Genomic DNA, 26,985 nt, shown 5'->3' with positions numbered 1-26,985 from the left:
CACTGTTCTCAGTTTTTGATTTTGTTTCAGTAAGGGATTCTAAATAACTTTTATTTAAATTGACATTTCGTTATTTCATCAAATGGTTCATTAAACACACTCGGATTTATTCCAAACTGATTAGCAAAGTCTTCCTCAGACATAACAACTTCCTCCATTAAACCGTCCCAAACAATGTCAAACTTTCCTCCATCCACAAAGTCTGACATGGTAATGTTTATTTATTGTATTTATATATGTTTTTTATGTTTAAGTCCTTATTTTCAAAAGAAATTAGCTTTTAACGAGCCTTATCAAACACAATTCATGTGGCAAAATTGGCAAACTATAGAAGACGACAAATGTAACCTTAATAATAATTTATGATTTAAAATTATTTCATTATTTAATGCAAATTATACATTGGGTTTTATTGTGAAGCGTGTTACTATTTTATTTGTTTACTATTTTTACTGTGTTTTTTTATTGTTTTTTTTTATTTGTTTGGTCTGTGTATATTAAGTGCTGAACTTTTGACATAACCTTTGACCTTTGATGTTTGCATATGAAGGCGTGTCAAAAAAAGTAGTCCGTTTGTTACATGACGTCATCAGCATGTACTTATTCATTCTTAATATTTGTAAAAATACCTTGTTTCTGTTTTTGTTGTTGTTTGTGGATTAAATGTAATACATATTGGTATCAAATTGTTTGTTTTGATAAATCTGATTCAGTTTTACAATAAAACAAACATTGTACTTAAGTCTTAGTAGCCTCCACACATGACTGATATATGAACTTCCTGTTGACCGTGATATAAAAAAGATATCAGGCAACAGGATATCAAGCAGATATAAAATGTGGTGGTATGATAATTTCTCCTTTCAGTGGTCCAGTGATTTCTTTCACACAATAAAAGTAAATGGAAAATTAACACATCAAACGAAGGCAAATACAATTTGGCTGTTACTCATAAAATTTATAAGAACACTTAACAATGCAATTCTCTTACTTCTCCTTAATTAACATCTCTTTCAATAAATAAGAGAAAAACATGCACGATTAACGCATTACACATATTGTAAAAATACTATTTTCTCCAAAAATGCAACAATTAACTGTAGATGCCAATGTCCATATATTTCTCTTGTTATTATCGGATTGAATGTCCTTCATAATGCGATCATTGGGCGAAAAGAGTAGTATATTTTTACCCAAAATCCTGCAAGCCGTTTTTAATTTTACATTACATTAAAACAAGGAGTTTAAGATTAAAATCATGAGTGTCTGTTTAGTATAGATAGAGTTATTGGCAAGTGAATTACCCAAATAATAGAACATTTCGGAAGATAACCCACCATATGTTCAAATTAAATCTTTAAGTTATACATCAGCAAAAGCCTTCAAGATATTTCTTTCCAGAATGCATGCTAGGAACTCATACTTTTTAAGTAAACCCATTTTCTTTAAGACGTACTAAAGGAACATAAGTGGGCAACTATATTCAAATGTTAGTTTAAAAAGTATTAATGTCTGCATTGTTATGGCTTTTACATACAGTAAATGGTCTTACCGAAAGTAGAATGTTCTGGGTTTCTTTGCTTCGGCATCGCATTGTTAATCTCAAATGAAATTGAAACTGTCCGACGGTACTGCCTATAGGTTGGTCAAGAAGTTGAAACAAAAAAAGAAAGCATAAAAGGGACACACATTCCCACAAGATACGTGGCACACTTGTGCTGTTGGTAAAACAAGCATGCTTTGCAATTGGTTAAAATCAATATTTGTTTAAGATCGCGTGTAAACATTATAAAGACAGTGCAATAAAAAGCAGTATATCGAGAGAGTAACGTTTATTTTAAACTTTTATAACATATTGAAGAATAATAGAATGTATGACTACTAAATAAATGTGGTATAAAATATGACTACTAAATATATTTGGTATAAAAGCAACATTTATGGTGTTCAATTATGTGCGTAACGGTACTTACCTGTCAAATTGCCGAATAGACTTGATATACACATAGCAAGAACAGCTACCATATTCTACCTTGCTATTTCTTACCGTTCTTGTTGACGTGAGGGCTCAGTGACAGCTTAAGGAGCTTAGTGCTTTTAATTTAGTCCATTGTCAATGCAGTCTCATTGCCATGGTGATGGTGTTTGTTGGACGTGATCTGCTTTTTTCCTGGCTGCTTTATCTGTTTTCGGACTGCGTGGACAGAATCGTCTGCGGTAGTTATCACCGACTTTCCCTGATATCAAAAGTGAGTTAAACAAACTTTTCGTGTGGACTGCGTCCTACGAGAAATATAATTAAACCTTTTAATTGCCGAACGAAAATCACTTTGTTACCGTTACGACCGTTTTTACTTACCCCCCCGCCCCTGATTGAATATATATGATAATGGAATGATATCTTCACCGAATTACCTTAAAGGCTGTTGTGTCAACCTTGTTTGGTATTTTATGATTAAACTATTTCGAATTTAAGCTCCGTCATCAAGATATAGACACCACAAATTACAAACTGTCATTGTGTGGCAATAACTTTAAAACATAAACATCAAATATACAAGTCCCATGCTGATTATAGATCATATTTCAATTAGCAATCATGATGCAAGTACACGTTTCGTCTAAATTTTCTACTCTCATTCGGAACGTGGGTCATCTCAGTCAACTCAGACCCTTCAGAAGTCAGTCAGTCGCTTCATCCGGAACGTGGGTCAACTCAGCCTCTATAAAAGCCAGTCAGGCGCTTAATCCGTAAACTGGGTCTACTCAGCCCCTATAAAAGCCCGTCAGTCGCTTCATCAGGAACGTTCGTTAACTCAGGCCCTATAGAAGCCCGTCAGTCGTTTCATCCGGAAACTGGGTCGACTCAGCCACTATAAAAGCCCGTCAGTCGCTTTATCCGGAACGTGGACCAACTCAGCCCCTATAAAAGCCCGTCAGTCGCTTCATCCGGAACGTGTGTCGACTCAGCCCCTATTAAAGCCCGTCAGTCGCTTCATCCGGAACGTTCGTCAAATCAGCCTCTTTAGAAGCCCGTCAGTATATTCATCCGGAACGTGGGTCAACTCAGTCCCTTTAGAAGCCCATCAGTCCCTTAATCCAGAACGTGTGTCGACTCAGCCCTTATAGAAGCCCGTTAGTCGCATCATCCGGAACGTGGGTAAAGTCAGCCCCTATAAGAACCCGTCAGTCGCTTCATCCGGAACGTTGGTCAACTCAGCCCCTAGAAAAGCCCGTCAGTCGCTTCATCCGGACCATGGGTCAACTCAGCCCCTTTAGAAGCCCGTCAGTCCCTTCATCCATAACGTGCGTCGACTCAGCCCTTATAGAAGCCCGTAAGACGCATCATCCGGAACGTGGGTAAAGTCAGCCCATATAAGAGCCCGTCAGTCGCTTCATCCGGAACGTGGGTCAACTCAGCCTCTTTAATATATACAATTCACTACGCATGCACAATTTGCATTCCTGGGTTTACCACGTGACGATGATTATCAATCTACTTGCGTTATTTATAGTTAACTGGTAGACATACCCAGTAAAATTTTATTACCGAATATATGACAATATGAAAACTTAAGAACTTTTTTCAAGTAATGTAATATATCAGTCATGATATTTTAATCATTATAAACTAATAATTGTAAAAAAAAAGGTATTTTAGAACTTTTCTTTTTTCGTCATTCGTGGTTGACGGTTCCTTTAATTAACCGATTCTCCACTGTGTATTCGTTTTCTATAATTAAAGTTAACGATGCCCAAAAGATAAGTAGTTTTTCCTCTGCGGCTTACTTAAACTATTATTTAAAGTGTTCATATAGTATTTAATTAATGTATTGCATGTATGCATAAATAAAAACCTGTAGCAACGTTAATGATAATGTGTTCGCGAAAGCAAATTATAATGTCCATCATTGTTAATGTGGTGAGATCATCGAAGATACATATCCCGTTTTCTTCACTTTCCTAAGTTATACTGAGAAAAAATTGCTATCCTATTTGACAATCTGTCCAGTGTCCAAGCAGTAACTTTGTAATAACTTATCTTTGGTGTTGAAGCAAGAGGATACAAGGCAAATACATTGATATTCAAACATGTTCGATTTCTCATTCGAGTTAGTCAGCTGTTTAAATATGTATCTGTTTCTTGAACTGGTCATATTCTCATAACGATGCCCCGTCCCGAAATTGCTAGCTGTCTTATTGCAACTAACTTTATTCTAAAAGTCTAATACGTGTATCTAGTTCTTACAGCGTTGAGCATATTACACATTAAAGCTGATATATTTAAACTTATATCATGCTTTCATTCCTATACTGTACATCCACTAATAGTCAACAGTGTTCCTATTTTCGACAATTTTATACTTTGTAGTTAAAATTTTTATAGTTTGCACCTTACTGTATCAGCAGCCTTTCAAACTGACAGAAAAGAGACATAGCATAGACCTCAAGCTTGTTTTACAACTTATTGACATTGTACTCTGCAGTTATAATTATATAATGCGTTTGATTGTCCACTATGTTTTCGGAATAACTGAATAAGTATTGATTAAACATATAAAATCCTAAAGATTGCGCTTAATTCATGTACATGAATACCTGTGCACGGACATAAAATGTAAAAAGTTTAATAAAACAAAATATTGTAAAATAGCTATACTAGCAAAAATATTATATTTTAGTCTTAATCCATATTGTATAAGCTAAAAACAATATTTGGACACAAATTATTTGTATATGCAACAACACACACAAGTTTGTATTGTAACATGATGGTAATGTACTCCAACTCCTCATCCTCCTCATACTACTACTACCACTACCACTACTACTACTTCTTCTACTTCTGCTGCTGCTTCTTCTACTATATTTACTACCACTACCACTACTACTACTTCTTCTTCTACTTCTGCTGCTGCTTCTTCTACTATATTTACTACTATTACTACTACTACTACTACTACTACTACTACTACTACTACTACTACTACTACTACTACTACTACTACTACTACTACTACTACTACTACTACTACTACCACTACTACTACTACTACTACTACTACTACTACTACTACTACTACTACTACAACTACTACTACTACTACTACTACTACTACTACTACTACAACTACTACTACTACTACAACTACTACTACTAATACTACTTCTACTACTACTTCTACAACTACTACTACTACTACTACTACTACTACTACTACTACTACTTCTACTACTACTACTACTACTACTACTTCTACTACTACTACTACTACTACTACTTCTACTACTACTACTACTAATACTACTTCTACTACTACTACTACTACATTGTTTACAACAGTTGACATTGCATATACACGACGCTACACAAATGCATGAATTCACCTGATCATTATTATTACTGGTAATTTGTCAATCACGTTCATGGTACGTGTTGGAGCACTTTCTCAAAATTCGTATTTTATAGCAGACATGTTGATTGATTCCTCTTATTAAACTATTCATATCAAAGTGTAGTTGTTTACTGCCGAAAGTGTTTGCGATGCTTCTGTTCAATTTCAAGCAACAGGAAAACATGCCGCATTAATCTTAATTGACAAAGGAACATTTTAATTACGACAGCTGTTGTTATTGAACAGATAGGAATGTCCAATGTTTCAGCTTTTCAATTTCAAATTTTCAAAATGTCAAACATTCCAACAAAATGACAATTAATTCAAATAAAATGAGTATTTGAAATGTTGGAATATATGCGCCTAAAGAGTATAATCTCTTATTGTGAAATATAATATAATGTTATATATGTATATTCGTACGAAAAACAATTCATTAAAGATTGAAACAAATATATATTTAGTTCTATTCTGTGTACACAAAATGACTGACAGTGGTGTTGCTGACGGCGATTCTTTGAGCTTTAGATGTCATTGTGTATGAATATAAATTATAACGTTATTGCAAAACAAGATCCTATCATTATGTATAAAACATCAAAATAAAATCTTACTTAATGTATTTCGATTGGCGAGTAATTAATTATTTAATTAAGAAAAGACAAAATATTGAACTTAATAATATGTGAGCGGTTTTAAAATAAAACCAATACAAATCTCAATGCGTAATGTTTCATTTGGACTATGAATCGGTACAGTATTGTTATTTTTTATTTAATCTATTATTGTTTTATTAAGCTATTGTAGCGTTACTTTTTACTTCGTCTGTACCATTAAATACATCGATGAGGCAAGGTGTTAACCAAACAAAACCTTTTAGCACAAAATATGTTCCACTCAGATAATCACCATTTGCTATTTTGTATTTGCCATTGAAATAAATTTAACATACTGTTGATTCCTCTTTCCAAAAAGTCTCCAAGAGAAATCCGACACGTCATACTTAAATTGTCGTTTCCAGAAATTCAGAGCACTCACGATGATAGTTTTGAATAATGAAACATCTAATGAAGTATAAAATGTCTAAACTGGACAGAATTGTGCATATTTTATACAAATTACATCTCAAATAAGGAAATCGATACACACGAAAAGCCTTGTAAAGTATAGACTGTACTTGAACATAAAACAATAATATATTTTACTTAATTTTATTTGTAGATTTCAACGATTAACCAGTTTACTACAGTGTCAATCAAAGATGTAACAAAGTCGTGGGTGTTCAAAGCCAAGTGCAATACATTGCATATTGAATAACAGATGCGTGTCATAAAGCGTACGGAAATATAAACACGCTCTTCAATATTTGACTGGAGACGTGGCGTACGGAAATATAAACACGCTCTTCAATATTTGACTGGACACGTGTAAGTCCAAGCTAAATCATTTGTATTAAGTATAGCTGATACATTACCAGTCTTGGAATAGATTATTTTGATGAAAAGTGTCTTTAGCAAAATGAAAGAATACCTGTTATTTACAACATGCATAGTAATATTAAGTAACGCCGGAATCTGATGCTAATATAAGTCAGCCTAAAAATAGCCTCTGATTACATACAATATTGGGCCTTAATCGTTACGATAAATAATTTTTACGACAACGAGACATGAATATGTGAGTAAAAGAACATTTTTATAAAACAAACAAATATATTACTCATTGAAATATATTTTTACAAAACATAGTCCACCATTTTATAATTTTCTTGAGATTGTTATAGCATTACTACGTCTATATTTTCTTCAATATAAAACTATACTATGTTCAAATACTCCTAGAGTAAATGGCGGACGAGGAACTCCAGTTAATGAATAAATCTGGGTATTTAACTTAAGTATACTGATAAAATATACTCAACATATGCTGACATATAGCTATCTAGCTTAAGTTTTCAAATATTTCCGTTTCGTGTGTTCAATATTGCATACTATTCGATTACACTTCAAACAAGTTTGCGAAAATTTATATGAATATCAACTGAATCTTCCAGTTTATTTTCCGAATCTTCTACGTATTGAAGGAATTAAGGAGCATTCGAACGCTTAACTTAATAGCATGTACCATTCGAAGAAATTACTGTTAAAATATAAATTAATAAATCTTAAACATTTACAATATTAGACTATGAAGAAAAGGTTGAACTAGTTTATCTATTTTTTACAGAAGTTTAATCATAAGGGATAATAATTTCATGTCATTTGGAAGATTCAAAAGTTTAAAATAACACGGACATGTACACGATGTATTCTCAAAAATAACACTGATAAAAGCTTAGTATGTTTTTGTAGTTTCAAAATACTTAAATTAAACATACGTTATCTGCGTGAGGTAACTTTGATTCCTAAAATGAATAAATACTAACCATTCAAACTTAGATCCACAAAAACAGTTGCACATATTAACAGTAATACATAATATAACATTTGAAATGTTAAACTGTTTGTTGCGATGATACAGTAACCAACGTGTAACTACAAGTTTAACTCGAGAATTTTAACCGCGCGTGTCAATAGTATAGATGTAGATACTTGAAAGAAGCATGAATTTAAAGTCAATCGAGATTAGTGTTGTTAAAGGTTTCTGTATGTACATCCTTAAGAAATATTAACATTTATCATATAATATTTTCTATCACAGATAAACAGATGAGTAAAAACATCATACTAGTCAGAAAATTGTGTTAATGCTCTTTTGTAATAAAAACTGTGCATGCAAGATCTGTGTATAATTAGTCCTGACGATTAGCGGTATGTTTTGCAACACGACTTACTGTTTATGGGCTATTTTAATGATTTTATCTAATAGTGTTTGATAAACACCATTCATATCCAATGCGTCCTACTAAAATGGTGCAGTCCCCGTATTCTCAAATTTGTGGCGCATCTGAGCTTTCTGGAAGCACCTTTGAAATTTAAGAATGTCAACAACTGCAAATGCAAATAAAATAAATCCGTTAGTTTATATTTGAACTATAATAAACTATAACATTACACCACTGTTAGATCACTCGAATTTTGACAAGAATATAAGGTCAAGTTTGCATATAAGTGCATCTGTTTGCCTTCATGACACACTAACTTTATTCGGTCTTGAACGTTATTAAATAAGCGATAAAGTGGACGCACATGTATTTTCCATGAAGTAAATTAGCAAATTGTTGAAGAAGTTATTTAACTTTGTCAAAACATTGAATATGTGTTTGATTGTCATTCGCTTCCTTGTCATTGGGAAGTTATTTTTGGTTACAAAGAGCAACACACAATTGTAATATTAATTATAACAAATACCAACTCATCTGTTCAATGCTTTGGGTTGTCTTATCCGGTCTTTTTGACAGCGTATACGTTTTAAAGTATTTTTTTTTATTTAATAACGTGATACACCTCGTGAAATGTGTGACTTATATTTAATTTACTATTTCTCTTTGAAGAACAACACTTGAATAACAAGAATGGTGTTGTGCTTTCAGTTTCTTTTCCGGTACTTTTGAAAAACATTTACAACTAAAGACTTTATTCATATTACCAAGACTCCTTTAAATCGGATTACAGCTGCAACCGAGTGTAATCAAATACTCATAAAATGAAACGTTAGATGCAACAACAAAAGAGAGACCTTACTTTACACTGCGATAGTTTATATATGGCAAGAAACGAAATTCAAATCAATGAGGACACACAACAAATGTAGAAGACAAGACACACAACTAGAAAAACCATTCCTTATGCATTTTCAATCTGAATCTATGTTAAAGCTATGTTGCCGACGGCTAAATCCTATCAGGTATTGCTTTCATTAAGCAGGTCCGCCTTGAATAATCAAATAGAAATGTGCTTTCCATTAATCTTAATTACAAGTGATTGTTTAATTCCTCAATGTATGGTAAATTACTTTCAACGTATTACGCTGCAAATTAAAACTTCGATAAATCCAATTGTTCTTCGGTAGAGTGGAGAAAATAGTATATTAAAACAGGTTTGAACAATTCAATCATGTAAATTAAGTTAACTGAGCAACATTAATATAATTGCTTAAGCTAACGAAGATTCATTTCACTTGGGTGTAATGAGCTTATTCACATATTTTGTCATGAACAAATATGTTATCTGAACGTGGTTAAGTAAAGCATTGTTATTACATTGTTGAAGAAGATAAGGAAACAAACAAAAACAATTGCTTTAACTGGGATTCGACCTTGGCAAGTTTCAACTATTAAAATCTGGCATTTCGGTTACGTAAATTCAACCTCGTTGTTTAATTGATTAAAACAAAGCAAGTTTTGCCACCATTACGTAACACGGTATACTGAACGACTAACAATTCTTTTCTTGTTTCGCATTTCAAACGCTAAGTTTTTTTTTCTTAAATTCAATTTGTTCAGTCAAAATACTAGTTATTGTTCATTTCACTTTAGTGTCAACCACTAATTTACAAATAAATACAAACGGAGAGAAACTTTTCATATTAATATCTATTTTGGTTTTGTAATTTTATTTTGAAATAACGGTATCGACTTGCATAATGAACACAATAAGATGGTTCAGGGCTTCGAATTTGTTTATACAAAAGGTGATAAACTTTTAAACCTAAAAAACTAACGTTCTTAAATGGTTTCCAGCTGTGTTTACTATTCATACAAAGTTTTCAATGATAATGATGGCAAACTAACCGGCGGTGAATTTCGTTATATTAGATAGAATTTAAGATAAATGTTACATATACATATATATGATATATATAATCTGCTATAAACACTGCAAACTATAATTGTAGTTAATATCACAAGAGTTTGGAAACACCATTGAAATATGTTCATACTAGAAGAGATGTAATGTATAGAGTCTATCATTAACACAAGTACAAAAAACATATGCAAAATACAATGTGTGCATCAAGTTAGCGCTTTCTACTTAAACTCTGATATAACATGTGTATATTTAAATTAAATAAATTGTATCTTTATTTTCACTTGGTTATTTATAACATTTTTTATTTAGCTTCCAACAAACCCCTGAATCTCCATTGGCATAAAACGAACTGGTTTATTTTCGATACGTTTTAGATTCATGTCAATTTTTTCTAAGTAAGCTAATTCAAGTGCCTAGTAATAAAGTTTGTAACAATGTTAGGCAGAATAGGTTATTGGAACCAATTTTTAATCATCGAAGCTGCAAATTTAATTGGTTGTCATGAACTACGATGGGTATGACGTAGGTCCAGCTGTTTGCTTCAACGGCGTGTAATAGTTTGAGGACACATTATCCAAGTTTGTTTAGTTAACTGTGCTGAAACTGATGTATGTATTTTTAACTAACTCGATCAACAGACAAATTACACTGAAAGCAGCCTTTAAAAATACTTACTTAACATGCACACAAAGAGCCCGAAATTTAATGAAGAACCAATAATGTCTATTATAACAGATATGGGTAGTTTGCAGCTTTACTAAAATACGGCTGTAAAACTATTGGCTCGCGTACATTGTGATTAGAAATACAGCAAGATAAAACGACGATTGTTATTACATGATTGTTATTATTAGATCTAGTAAATTACCATTCTCGTTCATGGTGCGAGATTGTAGAAGTTCTCCCAATTCTAAGTTCATATCAGAACATTATGCACGAATTTCTTAAGGCAAATTTTCTTATCATAAATAAGTTACTAAGAAGCGAGTGTGTTTTTCTATTGTTTTAAAGACCACCAAGCAGTTGTAAAACAAGCCGCATTAGTCGTTAGTTCAATTATTTAATTACGCCATGCTATGGACCAGAAAGGAATGCCACATCAATGTAAATATTGCTAGTGTATTTCAAAATAACTAAAACGCATTTAAACGAACAAACATGAGCCTATTAAATAAACAAACATAATTTCATCCAAATAATAAGCTAATTGTTATCGTATGGTAGGTATGTAAGTTTGTAAGAAACACATATTTTTACATTTTTTTATTATTGACATTTTCAAATCGGTCAAGTAAACTCCATGTAAATACTGAATAGTTAGCTTTCCTTTACTCATTTTCTGTGCAGACGATGATGTGTTGATATTAATTGCGCAGAAGAAATTTTGCGTAGGAAAGGCTCTGACTGACTGAAATTGTTGTTGACGTACACTAGTTTGTTTTTAAATGATTGTGTATGGATTTTAATATGCAGTTTAATTACTGTGTAGCAAAGCAAGACTATATAAGCAAATATGCGGTATACGAACGAGTTATATATTCAGACGGGAGCGTACAATCGATTTAGAAGTTTTATGAAAAAGAAACTATCTAATTGTATAAACTTAAAGGTCGTTTTAACATGCCACCACGAATAAACGACATTGTGTTTTGTGTATTTGCATTTTAAGTGCATAAACATACTAGTATTTTTTTATATGATATTATCAGTGTTAAAATGAGTTGTTTGAGTCTCACAAGTAAACTCCCAAGTAAATTAATTATTCTCTATGTAAAACATCGATGTGGAAAGTTGTACAAAAACATATGATTCAACGCCATAAGCATAATCAATCATTTATTTATTTTTTTGAAATGCCATTTGAAATGTAAAACATACTTATGAAAACATTTTCAAAATAGTCATTCAAGTGGAATGGTTTGCATACGTGTTATTGTAAACATTTCATTCCATACATATGTGTATTTTTATGTAATGAAAGTGATCAGTTACACACTTGATGGACAAATGCATAATGGTGATCCAACTATACTCGAATACGTAAAGTCAACAATCATCAATGGCATACGTTTCTGTGTAATTTCGACTTCCAGTTTTGTGACTAACAACCGACGAAGGAACTGTAAAATCCCGAAAAAAAGGGGTTGATTCTACTTTTGCGTGTTAAGTTGTCTGTTTAAAAGTTACAAAAGTCAAGTTAAATTATTGAATACGAACTAAATTTACCAGTTTCTGACGTAATGATATTAGTAGTAATACATTACGCCCAATGTTTTCTAAAACACTAACTTAAATGTAATGTTATTGACGGTCCGCACATATGCTCATTCATTGGTAATTTATGTGGATAAATCTTCTCTAAATACTATTAAGTGTCTCTAGCGAATATAAAATAAATGCATTACACGCATGCCAATGTTATAAGTTTATTTAAAAATTATCAAATGTGATCATATTTCCCGAGCGCATGAAATTTTCATCGACATTAAAATTAATATGGATTTATTAACACATCATCACAATGCAAACTTCAATAAAAACAATTATTTTCTTTGAATTTGTACAGCAAATAAGTTATTAATAAAACATAATTATGATCACATGTATAATCGAGGCGATTTTATGTGAACTTATGTGTCAGTATACGTCGACATTTTTTTAACCAGAAAATTAAAAACTAATAAAACAAAACAGATTGTGTTAGGATGATTACAGTTTGCCGTGATCAACTGTTTGAAAATATGTTCGCTGTTTTTCCCTGCTCATTATTAATCTTAGAAAGGTTTCTCATTGCAATCAGAATTTAGATTTATTTAGACGTATTATAAACTGAACATTAACATTATGTAATATTATATTTACAATTATTTGTTTCAAGTGTTAAGTTTTGTTAAGCGACGTGAAGTTTCAAGTGCTAACATATATCATGACGAATACATATAACCACCGAACTTTGTATTGTTTTGATTTTTGCGTTTATAAGTACACAACATTTTTCGAAACGTAGTTTTAATGTTATAATGTTATGATTCATATTTGACGCTTAACTGGTTACTCAAGTAATTTTTAATTGAATATGTGTTTGCAGGGAAGGAAAATGTTCCGTTCTGTTTAAATGGTTACAACTTCTTTATATTCGTCGTTTCATAATAATGATATATTTTAATTACATAGAGAATAATAGGTTAGTGTCAGGTTTATCATGCGAGGCTTAGAAAACAAAAAGCACGAGCCTTGGCGAGTGCTTTTTCGTTTTCGTGCCGAGCATGATAAACCTGATCTATAATCAACACTGACCTTTTATTCTATTTATCCCACTTTTTATTCAGTAAACTTTTTTTATTTAAACAAAATAAGTTTTCATTAGTGTTTGTTGTACTTTGATAATGACTGTAGTTTAACCAAGGTCAGTGTATTAATCCGCGTTCCAAAAATAACCGCTTATAAAATAATCTTTTTTTTAAAGTCAGAATATCGTTCTGTAACAAAGTGTCGAGCGTTATTAATTACAATTTTAATCATATTGAATTGCAAATCTGAAATTATTTATTACATCAATATGACATTAAGTTGTTATATACAAGGAACTACATTTGTTTACAACGTAGCCTAACACCACACACAATTCACTTTCGATATCAAACAATCAAGTCGATCACGAGGTGCACAATATTTGCTTCTTTGTTATAATATGTGGTTATTTCGTGACGAAATAACAAAGATTACTTGGATTTAAGCTCATTATATACATTTTGAATGTTGAAAGTGGCACCTAAGAATTGTGAGGCAAAGCTGTTCGAACAAGAGAAAGACATTTGCTGGTGAAGTGACTGGGTGGGGCGAACATCAAGATCAACTTGTTCGACGGTAGACATTGGTTGTCTAGGCTGCATTTCGGCCATAGTTTCGGTGCATGAAGGTGAACAAGAGGAATCTGTTGGATTGTTACATTTACTGGACTGAGCAAGAATGAACACGTTTGCTGCTGTTCAACAGATATGTTGGAATAATTGGTTATGGACTGGACATTTTTGTGCCCTGTTATGGCCATGGTTTCAGTGGGTGGAATGTTTTGCATTTCAAAGTTTTTGGACCAGGAATTTGCGAACTGAGTGGTTCGTTATTCTCTTGTGCTTGAGGAAGCCGGCGTCTTTTGCCATGGCCTTCAGCATCTGACCTAGCTTGTTGACACCCACTTGTTGACGCAAGAACCACTGGGATGCAGTGTCATTTGTGCGTATTGCCAGGTTGAACAGATGCTTTGAAGAAAAGTCAGATGAACGCATATTCGAGTACAGCTTGTAAATTAACACAGGATTTCTTGGTCCAGACGATTGTTTTCTACGGTCAAAGGGGAGCAGCTCGAACTGACTTCTTCAAAGGGGAGCAACAACAACAGAACCTATTTGCAAAGTGTTAAATTTACCTAATACTATAGGTTTTAATAAAAATAAATGACAAAAAAAAACACGTTTTTTTGCTACTTTTCTTTGTTTTAAGATTGACAAACGTTTGAGATTGTTTTTATTATTGATGCACTTGGCAAATACAGGTGACGAGATGCGTGGGAAAAAGTAGTGCCGGTTCGGCAGTTGATGACGTCATTTCGTGCCATTGATTATAGCCTTGCCGTTGATTATAGATGAAATTTAATAAACGGGGCTTTAATCAACCGAATTCGCTGTAAAAGTGGGATAAAATGGTATTGTTCATACGTGCATGGTGCGTATTTCAATGTAAATTTACGATTACATTGATACGATACTATTCGATTACACTTCAAACATGTTTGCGAAAATATATGAATATTAACTACATATTCCAGTTTATTTGACAAATCTTCATCGTATCTAAGGAATTTAAGAGCATTCGAACGTTTAACTTAATATCATGCACCATTAGAAGAAATTACTGTTAAAATATAAACAGAACAGAACAGAACAGATAGTTTAATTGCGACTTAAGCATATACAGCTCATCGTCAAAAACAATAAATCAATCATAAATACATATACATACACATAAGTCAAACTAACAACAAATGTTTATGCATTTTTACACATAGATGCTTTTTGTGAGAATACAATATGAAAGAGAAGGCTCTTAATTGTTAAACAAAGTTAAGTAAATGAATATGATCCGTTAGTGATTGAGAAAAATAAAATATAAACATTATGCAGTTAGAAATTATTTACAAAATCACAATTTTGGGGAAAAAACTATTCTCTTATAAGACTATAAATTTTCGGCTCTAAGTTTTTATGCTTTTATACAAAAGTTAGCTAGACGTATCAATACAGATTTTCTAGTCTCATTCAACAATTGTAAAAATGTAAACATACTTGATCTTCTTCTGTAAAAAACAGGTATACATGTATTTCTAATATTATCATATAAAGGACATATAAGAACAAAATGGTACTCATCTTCAATTTCATTCAGTGAACAAAATGTACATGTTCTTTCATTTCTTGGAATGTTTTGGTGCCTACCAGTTTCTATAAATAGAACATGGGAAGACAATCTCAATTTTGCTATTATGTTTCTTAATTTCGAATTTTCAATTTTGTCTAAATAAATGGATCTTTCAAAAATGGGTTTCAATTCTTTGTACAAATATAGTGATGGAGAGTCATTTACATCAATTCGACAGTTTGAAATAAACAAATCTTTTAATCTATTGCGAAACATTATAATAAAGCTGTTAACATTAACAGATTCTGGATTAAACCATACGTCATTAAAACCTGACTCTTGCAAGAGTTTCCGAACGTTTGATGTCCATGACTTGGAGTGAGGATAATCACATGCTTCTTTAAATTGTTTACGAATAATATTACTTAAAATACAGTTAAAAGATTTTTCGTTGAACAATTTTAAGAAATATTAAATACTCGCAAATATCGACATATATACATCGGGTATCTCCCTACTTCGGCATACAAAGCATTTGAATTAGTATAAGCTTTTACACTTAAAAGCCATTTACAGAATTTGCGTTGGACACGCTCAATGTTTTCGGCTGTAGTAAACCCCCATACCTCGCTTCCATAATTTAGAATCGAGGCAACATATGCATCAAACAGATTTAACATTAATTTAACAGATACATTCAATGATTTTGTAACAGTAAATAATGCGTTCATCGCTCTAAGCGCTTTGGCTGATAAAGTATTTGTTGCTTGTATAAACGAGCCGCTGCTTGAAACTACTATTCCTAAATAATTAAAATTGATCACGATTTCAATTGGGTTATTATTGTACACCCATCTATAGCCTTTTTTTAATCTGCTTTTATGAAAAATAACAATTTTTGTTTTTTCGACATTCACCGTTATATTCCACTTCGTGCAATACTCAAACAAATTGTTCAAGGATGATTGTAAACCCTCAGCGGATTCTGAGAATAGTACTGCGTCGTCGGCGAATAATAGAAGATAAATAGATAATTGATCAATTGTAATGTCCGCATTTATATCAGCTTGTAAGTGTCATTTAAGAATAATGAAAACATTATTGGCGAACATATTTCTCCCTGTAATAACCCGATGTCGGATTCAAATAAATCAAAAATACTTTTCATATGTTTGACACCTAATTTAATCTGGTTATACAAAGAGCGAAACACGGACAGGAGTTTGCCATCGATACCGGACCTAATGAGCTTAAACCAGAGATGCATACGATCCGTTAAGTCATATGCCTTTAAATAATCGACAAAGCTGCAAAACAGTTTTTGTTTATTATTGATATGACTTTCAATCAAGGATTGAAGGACAAATAATGCGTCGACCGTACTATAACCCGGTTTGAAACCGAACTGTGCGTCAGTTAAAATGTCATTAGCTGTAGCCCAATTTTGTAAGCGTTCATTGAGTATACTCGTGAATAACTTAGCAAAACAACTCACAGGGTTATACCTCTATAATTGTTGGGTATTGAAGGATCGCCTTTTTTTATAAAGGGGGATAATCAGACCCGTTGACCAGCTGTGAAGAAATTTCCCGGACTTGAGAATATGGTTAAATAACAATTCCAATGCATCACCTATTACATGAACACTTTCTTTAACGTATTCGTATATTATATTGTCCGAAGAACATGCTTTATTATTTCCTAATCGTTTTGTTGCCATGATAATTTCCTCGATTGTCATGTATCTGTCGAGCTCCTGGTAAGTACTTTCAGAGTTATGGTTACTGTCGAAATTGCGAACAAAATTTATACTGTTTTCATTATTTATATTACCTTCGTTTTTAGCCAGGTTTTTAAAGTGTTCAACGAACTCATTTAATTCAATTGTTTCTCCGTTAGGATTTTGTGATCTTTTTTTGAACATTTTCCAAAAATCTTTAGGTGACTTAGATTTCATGCTGTCCATTTTGCGTCCTAAAGTTCTATTAAAATCTGTCTTGCATTTACGACAATAATATTTATACGATTTCTTTTTCTCTAATACTGACTGTCGATTGCTCTCGTTATTAATTTGGTTATAATTGTATAAAGCATCCTTATATTCTTTACGTTTACTTTCGCACTCCGAATTATACCATTTTTGTTTATTTTTGTCATGTGAATCGAATTGATTTCAATCGCAGTTAATAGTGTGCGCGAAATAAGGATTACCTTTAGACGTTAAGTACTGAGTAAACATTGATGCTATTTCCTCTGCATCATCGTTATTATTTATCCCTCGTTTTAAACTAAACTCGAGATTCGCAATGTCGCCCGATAATTCTGAAAGGAAAGCTTCCTTGTGAAAAGGATTCCATTTCACACAAGATTTTCGTCCTCGCTTATATGTTTTGCTAGTTGTCCCAACTTTTAAACTAAATTCAAGGGGAGCGTGATTAGAAAATATCAAATTCATTAAAATCTTGTATTGTAAAGTGCACGATATTTACAAAATTTTCCGACCGTGTTAACAGATAGTCAACTAAACTCTGTCCATTGTGTGTAAAACATGTTATTTTACCAATATTATCATCGTTATGCAATCTACCGTTAACAACTCGAAAATTTGTAGCCAAACATAAATCTAGTAATGCGTCCCCGATGCGATTTGAATTCAAATCACACGTTGCCCTAGGCATAGGATGGTCAATGTCTATAAAATCAAGATTACTTAAATTACGATCATATGCAATATAATCTAGTTTTCGACCAATTCTTGCATTTAAATCGCCCGTTACATAAACCGCAACTAGCTCGCTGAAAGTATTAATATCAGATTCAATAGTTTTAAAAATATCTCCATCAAATCGTGGGTTAACAGGTGAATTTTCAGGTGCAATATATGTCACAGCAATATACATGTCATTTTCAGTATAAAAAATGTTGATCAAGTTTAATCCATAATAGACAATCTATTTCATTTTTAACAACTGAAACCCCTTTTCGTATATTATCGCGAATATATACAATAATTCCACCACTTGCACGCTTCGCAAGCTTATTTTGATAACGTCTATATGAATGTATTGGATCACTAAATCCAGACAGTTAAAATATAAATAAATATATCATAAAACTTGACAGAGTTAATTTAAAAAAAATGTTAAAATAGCATTCATTTTTTTTACTGAAGTTGCATAATAAGGCAATAATTAACGTATTTCATTGTATAGCTTTTAAAAAGTATAAATGAACAAAGATAGTTATTACGTATTCGATTATAGCTCGTTCAATGCATATTTGGTGTTTTATGAATATACATGTTCTTTTTAAGTCGCAATAAGCATAGGTCGGGAAATTTACGTTCAATCATGTTAAACGTGTCGTTGTTCTAAACCTACGTCTGTACAAATGTTTTATAGTGTGATTTCCATACTATTCACATTACAACATGAATGCCAGAGCATAATTTTGTCAAGTTATATACTTGCATGATCTTATTATAAATATCACTTTGTATTTCAAAAACAGCCAATGCCCAGTTTAGCAAGTATATAATAACACGGACAATTTATTCACAAATATAAACTGATAAAAGCTAAGTTCTAAATTAAACATACGTTAAATGCGTTAGGTAACATGTATTGCTTAAGATAAATAGTATTTACCCTTCAAACTTAGATCCACCCAAGCAATTTCCAAGTTATGCACAACATTGCCGAAATAAATAATAATACATTTTAAAGGTTTAACTGTTTGTTATCAAGGTACAGTTACCAACGTGTAACCACAAATATAACTCGAATTATAACACCGAGCGTATCAATAGCATACTTGCAGATACTGCAAAGAAGCATCAATTTAAAGAGAATCGAGATTAGCGTTGTAACATGTGTCTGCATTTTCATCAATTAGAAATATGAACAATTATTCTAATATCTTTTCTATCACAGATAGCAGATGAATTAAAACATCATACAAGTCAGAAAAGTGTGCTTATGCTCTTGTGTAAACAAATCTGTGCATGTAAGCTCTCTGTACAATTAGTCTGGAAGATTAGCGGTTTGTTTGTCAACACGACTGTTTATTGGCTATTTTAATGGTTTAATCTAATAAAGTTTGATAAACACCATTCAAGTTCAAGGGGTTATACTTAAATTGTGTTTTTCTCGATTCTCACATTTGGAGGCGCATCTGAGCTTTCTGGAAGCACCCTTCAAGTTTAAGAATGTCAACTGCAAATGCAAATAAAATAAATCCGTTATTTTTTTTGCACTATAATAAACTTATCATTATACCATTGTTTAACCACTCGAATTGTGACACAAATTTAAGGTGAATTTTGCATACAATTTCATATGTTTACTTGCATGAAACACAAACTTTATCCGCCCTAAAATAAACGAGAAATAGGATGCACATATTTGTCCATGAAGTTAATTAGCAAACTTTTTAGAAGTAATTTTACATTGTCGAACAGTTCATGTGTTTTATTGTCATTCGCTTCCTTGGCATTGGGAAGCTCTTTTTGGTTACAAAGAGCAACAAACAATTGTAATATTAATTATAACAAATACCATGTCATCTGTTCAATGCCTGGGGTTGTCTCATCCGGTCTTTTTGAACAGCGCATCCGTTTTAGTCTTATTTGATTGATCAGTGTGAAACATCTCGTTAAAATTGTGACTTATTATTAATTTACTATTGCTCTTTGAAGTACAATACTTGAATAATAAGAATGGTGGTGTGCTTCCAGTTTCTCTTTCGGTACATTTGACAAACATTTACAAAAACAGACTTCGAAAACGTTATTTATATTAACAAAATCGTTACAATCGTGTTACAGCTGAAACCGAGTCTTATCGAGTACGCATAAAATGAAACGTTAGATGCAACGGCAAAAGAGAAACATAATTTTACAATGCGATAGTATATATATATATATATATATATATATATATATATATATATATATATATATATATATATATATATATATATATATATACATATATATATATATATATATATATATATATATATATATATATATATATATATATATATATATATATATATATATATATATATTCACACATATGGCCAGTTACGGGGTCTCTGATTTAGAAATAGGTTATGGGGTTCCCACTTTAAATACATGTATCTCCATACCCTTTTTTATCCGATATAAACACGAATTAAGGTATATAGGGGTACCTACTATTATTATTGTATATAAATACGTCATTTATTTAACGTCTTATACAAGGAAATATATAGCGAACTTATTTGCGAGGTATATACAATTTCAATTTCAGACCTGATTGTGGTTTTCGATTTAAGACCTTATTGTGAGATTTGATTGCATTACCTCCCCTACACCCCCCTCATAGTAATTAAAGGAGCCTAAAATGCGGGGTTGTATATAGACCCCGTTTTTTATATTGACCTCGTAAGTACAGTCTGAAAACTACCGAGACCGCGTAACTGGCACTATATATTGGTATATATATATATATATATATATATATATATATATATATGGCATGAAACCAACATCAAAGCAGTGAGGACACACAACAAATGTGGAAAACAAGACACACAACTGCAAATTAAAACCATTCCTTATGTAGTTTCAATGTGAATCTAAGTCGAAGCTATGTTGACATCGAATAAACCCATTTATGCCTAGCGTCTAGAAAAAGAGCTTGGCAACTAGCGTAGACCCAGATGAGACGCCGCATGATGTGGCGTCTTAATAGGGTCTGCGCTGTTTGCTTTAAGGAATTTTCTGTAAGAAATAGTCTAAATAGAGAAATAAAATATACAAGGCATCCCTAATTTTGGAAATAAATTGGTCCAATTTAGAATGATGGGAGAGTCTACTAGGCCTAAATGGGTAATACGATCAGCTATTGGTTTCATTAAACAGGTCCATCTTGAACTATTTAATATAGATTTGCTTTCAATTCATCTAAATTACAAGTCATTGTTTTATTCCTCAATGTATCGTAAATTGTTTTCAACGTATTGCGCTTCTTTGATATAAACTTTGATAAATTAAATTTTTCTGGAGATAATAGTATATTTCAACAGGTTTGAACAATTCAATCATATAAATAAAGTTAACACAGCAAGTTTAATATAATTGCTTAAGCGAACGGATATTTATTTCATTGGGTGTAATGAGCTTATTCACATATTTTAACAAATGTTATCTCACCGTGGTAAATTAAAGCATTGTTAATACAATGTTTAAGAAGATAAAGAAAAAAAATGAACCCTTTCACTAACTGAGATTTGACCGGGCAAGTATTGACTATTAAAATCCGGCAATTCGGTCACACACAAAAAACAATCTAGTTGTTTTATTGATAAAAACGAAGCAAGTTTTGCTACTATAATGTAACACATTATTCTGAAACAAGAACAATTATTTTATTATTTTGCATAACAAATGCTTCGTATTGTTTTCTTAATTTCTTTATTTCAACTTTTTCAGTCAACATACTATTTAAAGTTCATTCTCTGTAGTTTCAATTTACTGATAAATACAAAAGGAGATACATCTATATTAATACAACCTCTTTTTGTGTTGTAATTTAATTTTTAAATTAGGTATCGACTTGCATTATGAACAAAATGCGATGGTTTAGGGTTTCAAATTAGTTTAATAGTATCTAAAAGGTCTTAAACTTTAATCCTTTTAAAAAACGCAACGTTCTTAAATGGTTTTCACATGTGTTTACTTTTCATTAAAAGTTGTCAATGGAAATGATGGCGATCTAACTTGCGGTGTATTTCTAATATGCATTATAAATAGAATCAAAGATAAATGTTACATAGAGATATAATCTGCAATAGAAAATACAAAATATAATTGTAAATTATATCACAAGAGTGAGGAAACACCAATTTCATATGTCCATGCTGGAAGAGATGTATGTTTATAGTGTATATCATTAACACAAGTACAAAATGCATCAACATAGCCCTTTCCACCAAAACTCTGATATAACATTTCAATATTTAAATTAAATTAATGTTATCTTCATTTTAACTTGGTTATTTATACCAGTCTTATTTAGCTTCAAACAACCTCCTGATTCTCTATTGGTATAACACGAACTGGTTTATTTTGGACATGTTTTATATTCATGTAAATTTGTTCAAGTGAGCTACTTTAAATGCCGTGTAATTATGTTACTAATTTTAAATCATCGCAGCTGTTTATTTAATTGGTTGTCATTAACAACTATGAGCAAAACGTAGGTCCAGCTGTTTGCTACAACGGTGTATGATGTTTGAGGACACACTATCCGAGTTAAATGAGTTAAATGTGCTTAAAATTAAGTATTTAAATTTTGCTAACTCGATCAACAGACAAATTACACGGAAAAAAAGCATTTGAAAATAGTTACTTACCATACATACAGAAAGCCCGAAATTTAATAAAGAACCAATCATGTCTATTGTAACAGATGTTAGGTAGTTAACAGCCTAATTAGAATACGGCGTTAAATCTATTGGTTCATGTAAATTGTGATTAGGAATACAACAGGATAATCCGGAGATTGTAGTTATTTGATTGTTATTATTAGGTTTTCTAATTTACGATTCTTGCTCATGGTAATAGATTGTAAAAATTCTCCAAGTCCTAAGTACATATCAGAAAATTTTCCATTAATTGTTAAGAAAACTGTTCCTATCATAAATTAGTTATCATGAACTGAGTGTGTTTTGCTATAGTTGTAAAGTAAATCAAACAAGTGTAAAACAAGCCGCATTTGTCGTTAATTCAATTATTTAAATACGCCACGCTATGAACCAGAGAGAAATGCCACATTGATGTAAATATTGCGAGTTTTTTTCAAAATAACTAAAACACATTCAAGCGAAAAAAATGAGCAAATTTAATGAGCATACATCGGTCAGGTGAACTCTATGTGAAAACTCAATCGTTAGCTTTCCTATACTCATTTTCTATGCAGGCTATGTGTTGTTATTGATTGCGCAGAGCAAAATGTACATAGATCAAGTACTTACTGACTGAAAGTGTTGCTTACATTAGTTTGTTTTTTAATGATTGAGTATGTAATTCAATATGCAATTTTTCTTCTGCGTAGCAAAACCAGACCATATCTGCAAATTGACGGTATACGAATGAGTTATATATTCAGACGCGAGCGTAAAGTCAAATTAGTTATTAGTTTTATGAAAAAGATAATATTATTGAGGTCGTTTGAAAATGCCAACACGTACTAGAGTTGCGACACCTTAAGGGTTTCGCGGGATGGAATGAGTGGGGAGATGAAATAAAATTGAAAACCTATTTCTTTTTGTGCATTTAATGATGGTAACCAAAGTTCTCGCAAAAATATAATATACATATCACATGAAATTAACCATAATACTGGCAGACATTTTTATTGTTTCGAAGCCGTTCGATTAGCTACCTTAAAAAGTAGAACTTCAATTCCCATGACTATAATATTAAAAACGTGAAAAGAGCAAACCACTGCATTGTGTCGGACATCCCCATCTTAAACACTATCGACTAGCATTAAGCCTTTTTCTGTGTCTACAAAATTCTGTGTATTTATTGAAACATCATTATAGCTTTGCGTTCAAGATAGTGTTGAATTCATTTTGCAATGCAATCAGCGCTTTGATTTTATATTACGAAATGTACTACGCAGTACATTGTGTGACGTCATTTCGGTGACGAAACACAACAGTTTAATTTACACTCTCTGGAATTTAAGGACATGTCGCGGACGTTGTGTTTTTTATATGTAAACTATTTGTTTAAAGCATCAAACGAATGCAAAACGTATTTCGGATTGTGTGTGCATCATGCATAAATGTAAACATAGATAGAAATACAATACAATTGTGTGGTTTGAACTAAGTTACGATAAAGACATGGATTAATAAAGGTGGAAGTGCATATCGTTTCAAGGTGTTTGTTATAAACTTTGGATTAAAGAAGTCATCTTATTGTTACAAACATTGTATTAACGATGTCATTTAGATAAGCGTGACGTTTATACTTAATTAAGTATTTTTATAACTCTTGTTAAAGCTGAAATTGAGTCATCAAATTTCGCTACAAAACGGTGTCAGTTGCAATAGATATTTAAATGTGCTACATTAAATTATTATTATGTTTGATTATTTTGTTTATTTGTTACGCACTTTATGCTGCTAATGATGTGTTGCTCACGGCAAGCCTCGCCGTGTAAACCTTTCTTCAACTCGTCGGACAAATTCAAGTAAACGTGATACTTGCATTGTATTTTATTTTTTCTGTGAATTTGATGATGGTCACCAAAGATATCGCAGGGATTTTAATATACATGAAACTATTTCAATTAGTGTTATTTTGAGAAGTCCGTCCCCGCTCTGCCGTTTGATATTGTTTATATCATGCTATTTTGCTTATCTATATAAACATTTCTCAAAACCGGCTTTCCGTACTTTTATTTTGCATGCAACTGATTGCGCAATTATGACGTATGTTGTGTGACGTAATTTATTTGTCAAAACAAACAATTTTAAGTTAAATTCTCTGGATGTTTTTAACAGTTATTTATTTGTTTAAAGAATCGAACGAATGCAAAAACGTATTTCGGAGTGTGTGTTTATCATACATAATTGTAATTGTTATAAATATTGGATTATCGTCGTCATTAAGGTAAGCGTGTTGTTTATACTAAATTGATTTGCTGCTCACGTTTATCTATTGATTCAATAATTAAACCCTAAATTAATAATGTATTTGTCTCATGATTATCATGTATATTAAAGATATTATCGGATAAATAGAATACCATGTTAATACCAGTGTGTACTTACATTTATCCGACACGTCTCGGAAAGCCTCGCCGTGTAAACCTTTCTTCAACTCGTCGCTCACAATAACACATAGATTTATGTCATTTATATATATATATATATATATCTAAACAACCACACTCGATCTCCACAAAAGACATGCATGTGTACTTCGTATTGATATTCAAACACAATTATTACGTCGTTGTTTATCGATTTAACGCCTAACTGTATATTGCATTAATAACGCGTAACGTCAGTTACTTTGTTTCTTAACAAGATGGAAGCTAGCCTAAGCGCTTTTATGACGTGACGTCGCAATGTTTATCTTAGCGCGTGTGGTTTCCCATAAAAAATATTTAAACGCAAAATACTCGAAAACTAGATTTTTCCCAGGTATAACGCCTACGCCAACAGGTAGATCGCATTCTTGTCCATATACATGTCAAATTTCAGCAAACGTGCTGCGCCAGTTTTCAAGAAGCACAAATCGCGACTATATGCACCAACTTAACGAAACTTAGCCCCCTTTATCATTCGTTCGAATGAACGTCATCAATGATGACGTCCAATACATCACTCATTCCATACCAGAGTTGCGACACCTTAAGGGTTTCGCGGGATGGAATGAGTGGGGAGATCAAATCAAATTGAAAACCGATTATTTCGACCAAAAAATTGGGTACGAAAAACATTTGGGTACGAAAAAAATAAATGGGTAAGAATATAAAAATGTGGGTACGAAAACGTTTGGATACGAAAAAAAATTGGGTACGTAAAAAATGGGAACCAAAAAATAATTGGGTATGAAAAAATTTGGGTACAAAAAATTTGGGAAGTAAAAAAATGGGAACGAAAAAAATTTGGGTACGAAAAAAAATTGGGTACGAAAAATTTTGGGTAAAAAAAAAAAGTGGGTACGAAAAAGTTTGGGTACAAAAAAAAGGGTACGAAAAAAAATTTGGGTACGAAAACATGTGGGTACGAAAAAAAAATTGGGTACGAAAAAAATTTGGGTACGAAATAAATGGGTACGAAAAAAAAATGGGAACGAACAAATTTGGGTACGAAAAAAATGGGTACGAAAAAAAAATTTGGGTACAAAAAAAATTTGGTAGGAAAAAAATGGGTACAAAAAAAATTTGGGTACGAAAAACATTTGATTACGAAAAATATTTGGGTACGAAAAAAATGGGTACGAAAAAAATGTGTGGGTACAATGGGTTCATGTTAAGGTTTTAGCATGGCGGACGCCGGATGGCGGACGCCGGATGGCGAAAAGACACTTCATGACACAATGAGCTTGCTATGACAAAACCGAGCTCATATGCATAAATCAGTGAGTAATAGTACTTATACTCAATAAAAGCTAGGCACAGCGTATAAAATCAGAACCACTGGGCCGAATCTGCTGAAACTTGGTCGCTTTATAGATTATGGTCCAAACATGCTACAGAATGAGCGCTTCTGGACCTGACAGCGTAAAACATTAACCGATAATGGACAGCACAAAATGGGTTATTTTGTACAAAAAAAAAGTAAACTTTAAAGGGGCCTTTTCACAGATTTTGGCATTTTTTAACTTATGTATTAAATGCTTTATATTG

The 26,985-nt window shown here is 32.1% G+C and overlaps 1 long non-coding RNA gene across 1 annotated transcript; it reads right to left on the bottom strand.

Moving 5' to 3' along the window:
* Positions 1 to 1,274: 1,274 nt before the first annotated feature.
* On the bottom strand, positions 1,275 to 25,665 carry LOC127864096 (uncharacterized). The gene is made up of 3 exons (XR_008041448.1): positions 25,400 to 25,665; positions 2,048 to 2,237; positions 1,275 to 1,635 (listed from the first exon to the last, which is right to left on the bottom strand). It is a non-coding gene; the product is annotated as an uncharacterized LOC127864096 (long non-coding RNA).
* Positions 25,666 to 26,985: the final 1,320 nt, after the last annotated feature.

Source organism: Dreissena polymorpha, unplaced genomic scaffold, assembly GCF_020536995.1.
Source record: "Dreissena polymorpha isolate Duluth1 unplaced genomic scaffold, UMN_Dpol_1.0 chrUn112, whole genome shotgun sequence".
NCBI classification, from domain to species: domain Eukaryota; kingdom Metazoa; phylum Mollusca; class Bivalvia; order Myida; family Dreissenidae; genus Dreissena; species Dreissena polymorpha.
Note: the sequence above shows the minus strand (reverse complement) of the source record. Positions and strands in the feature narration are given on the sequence as shown.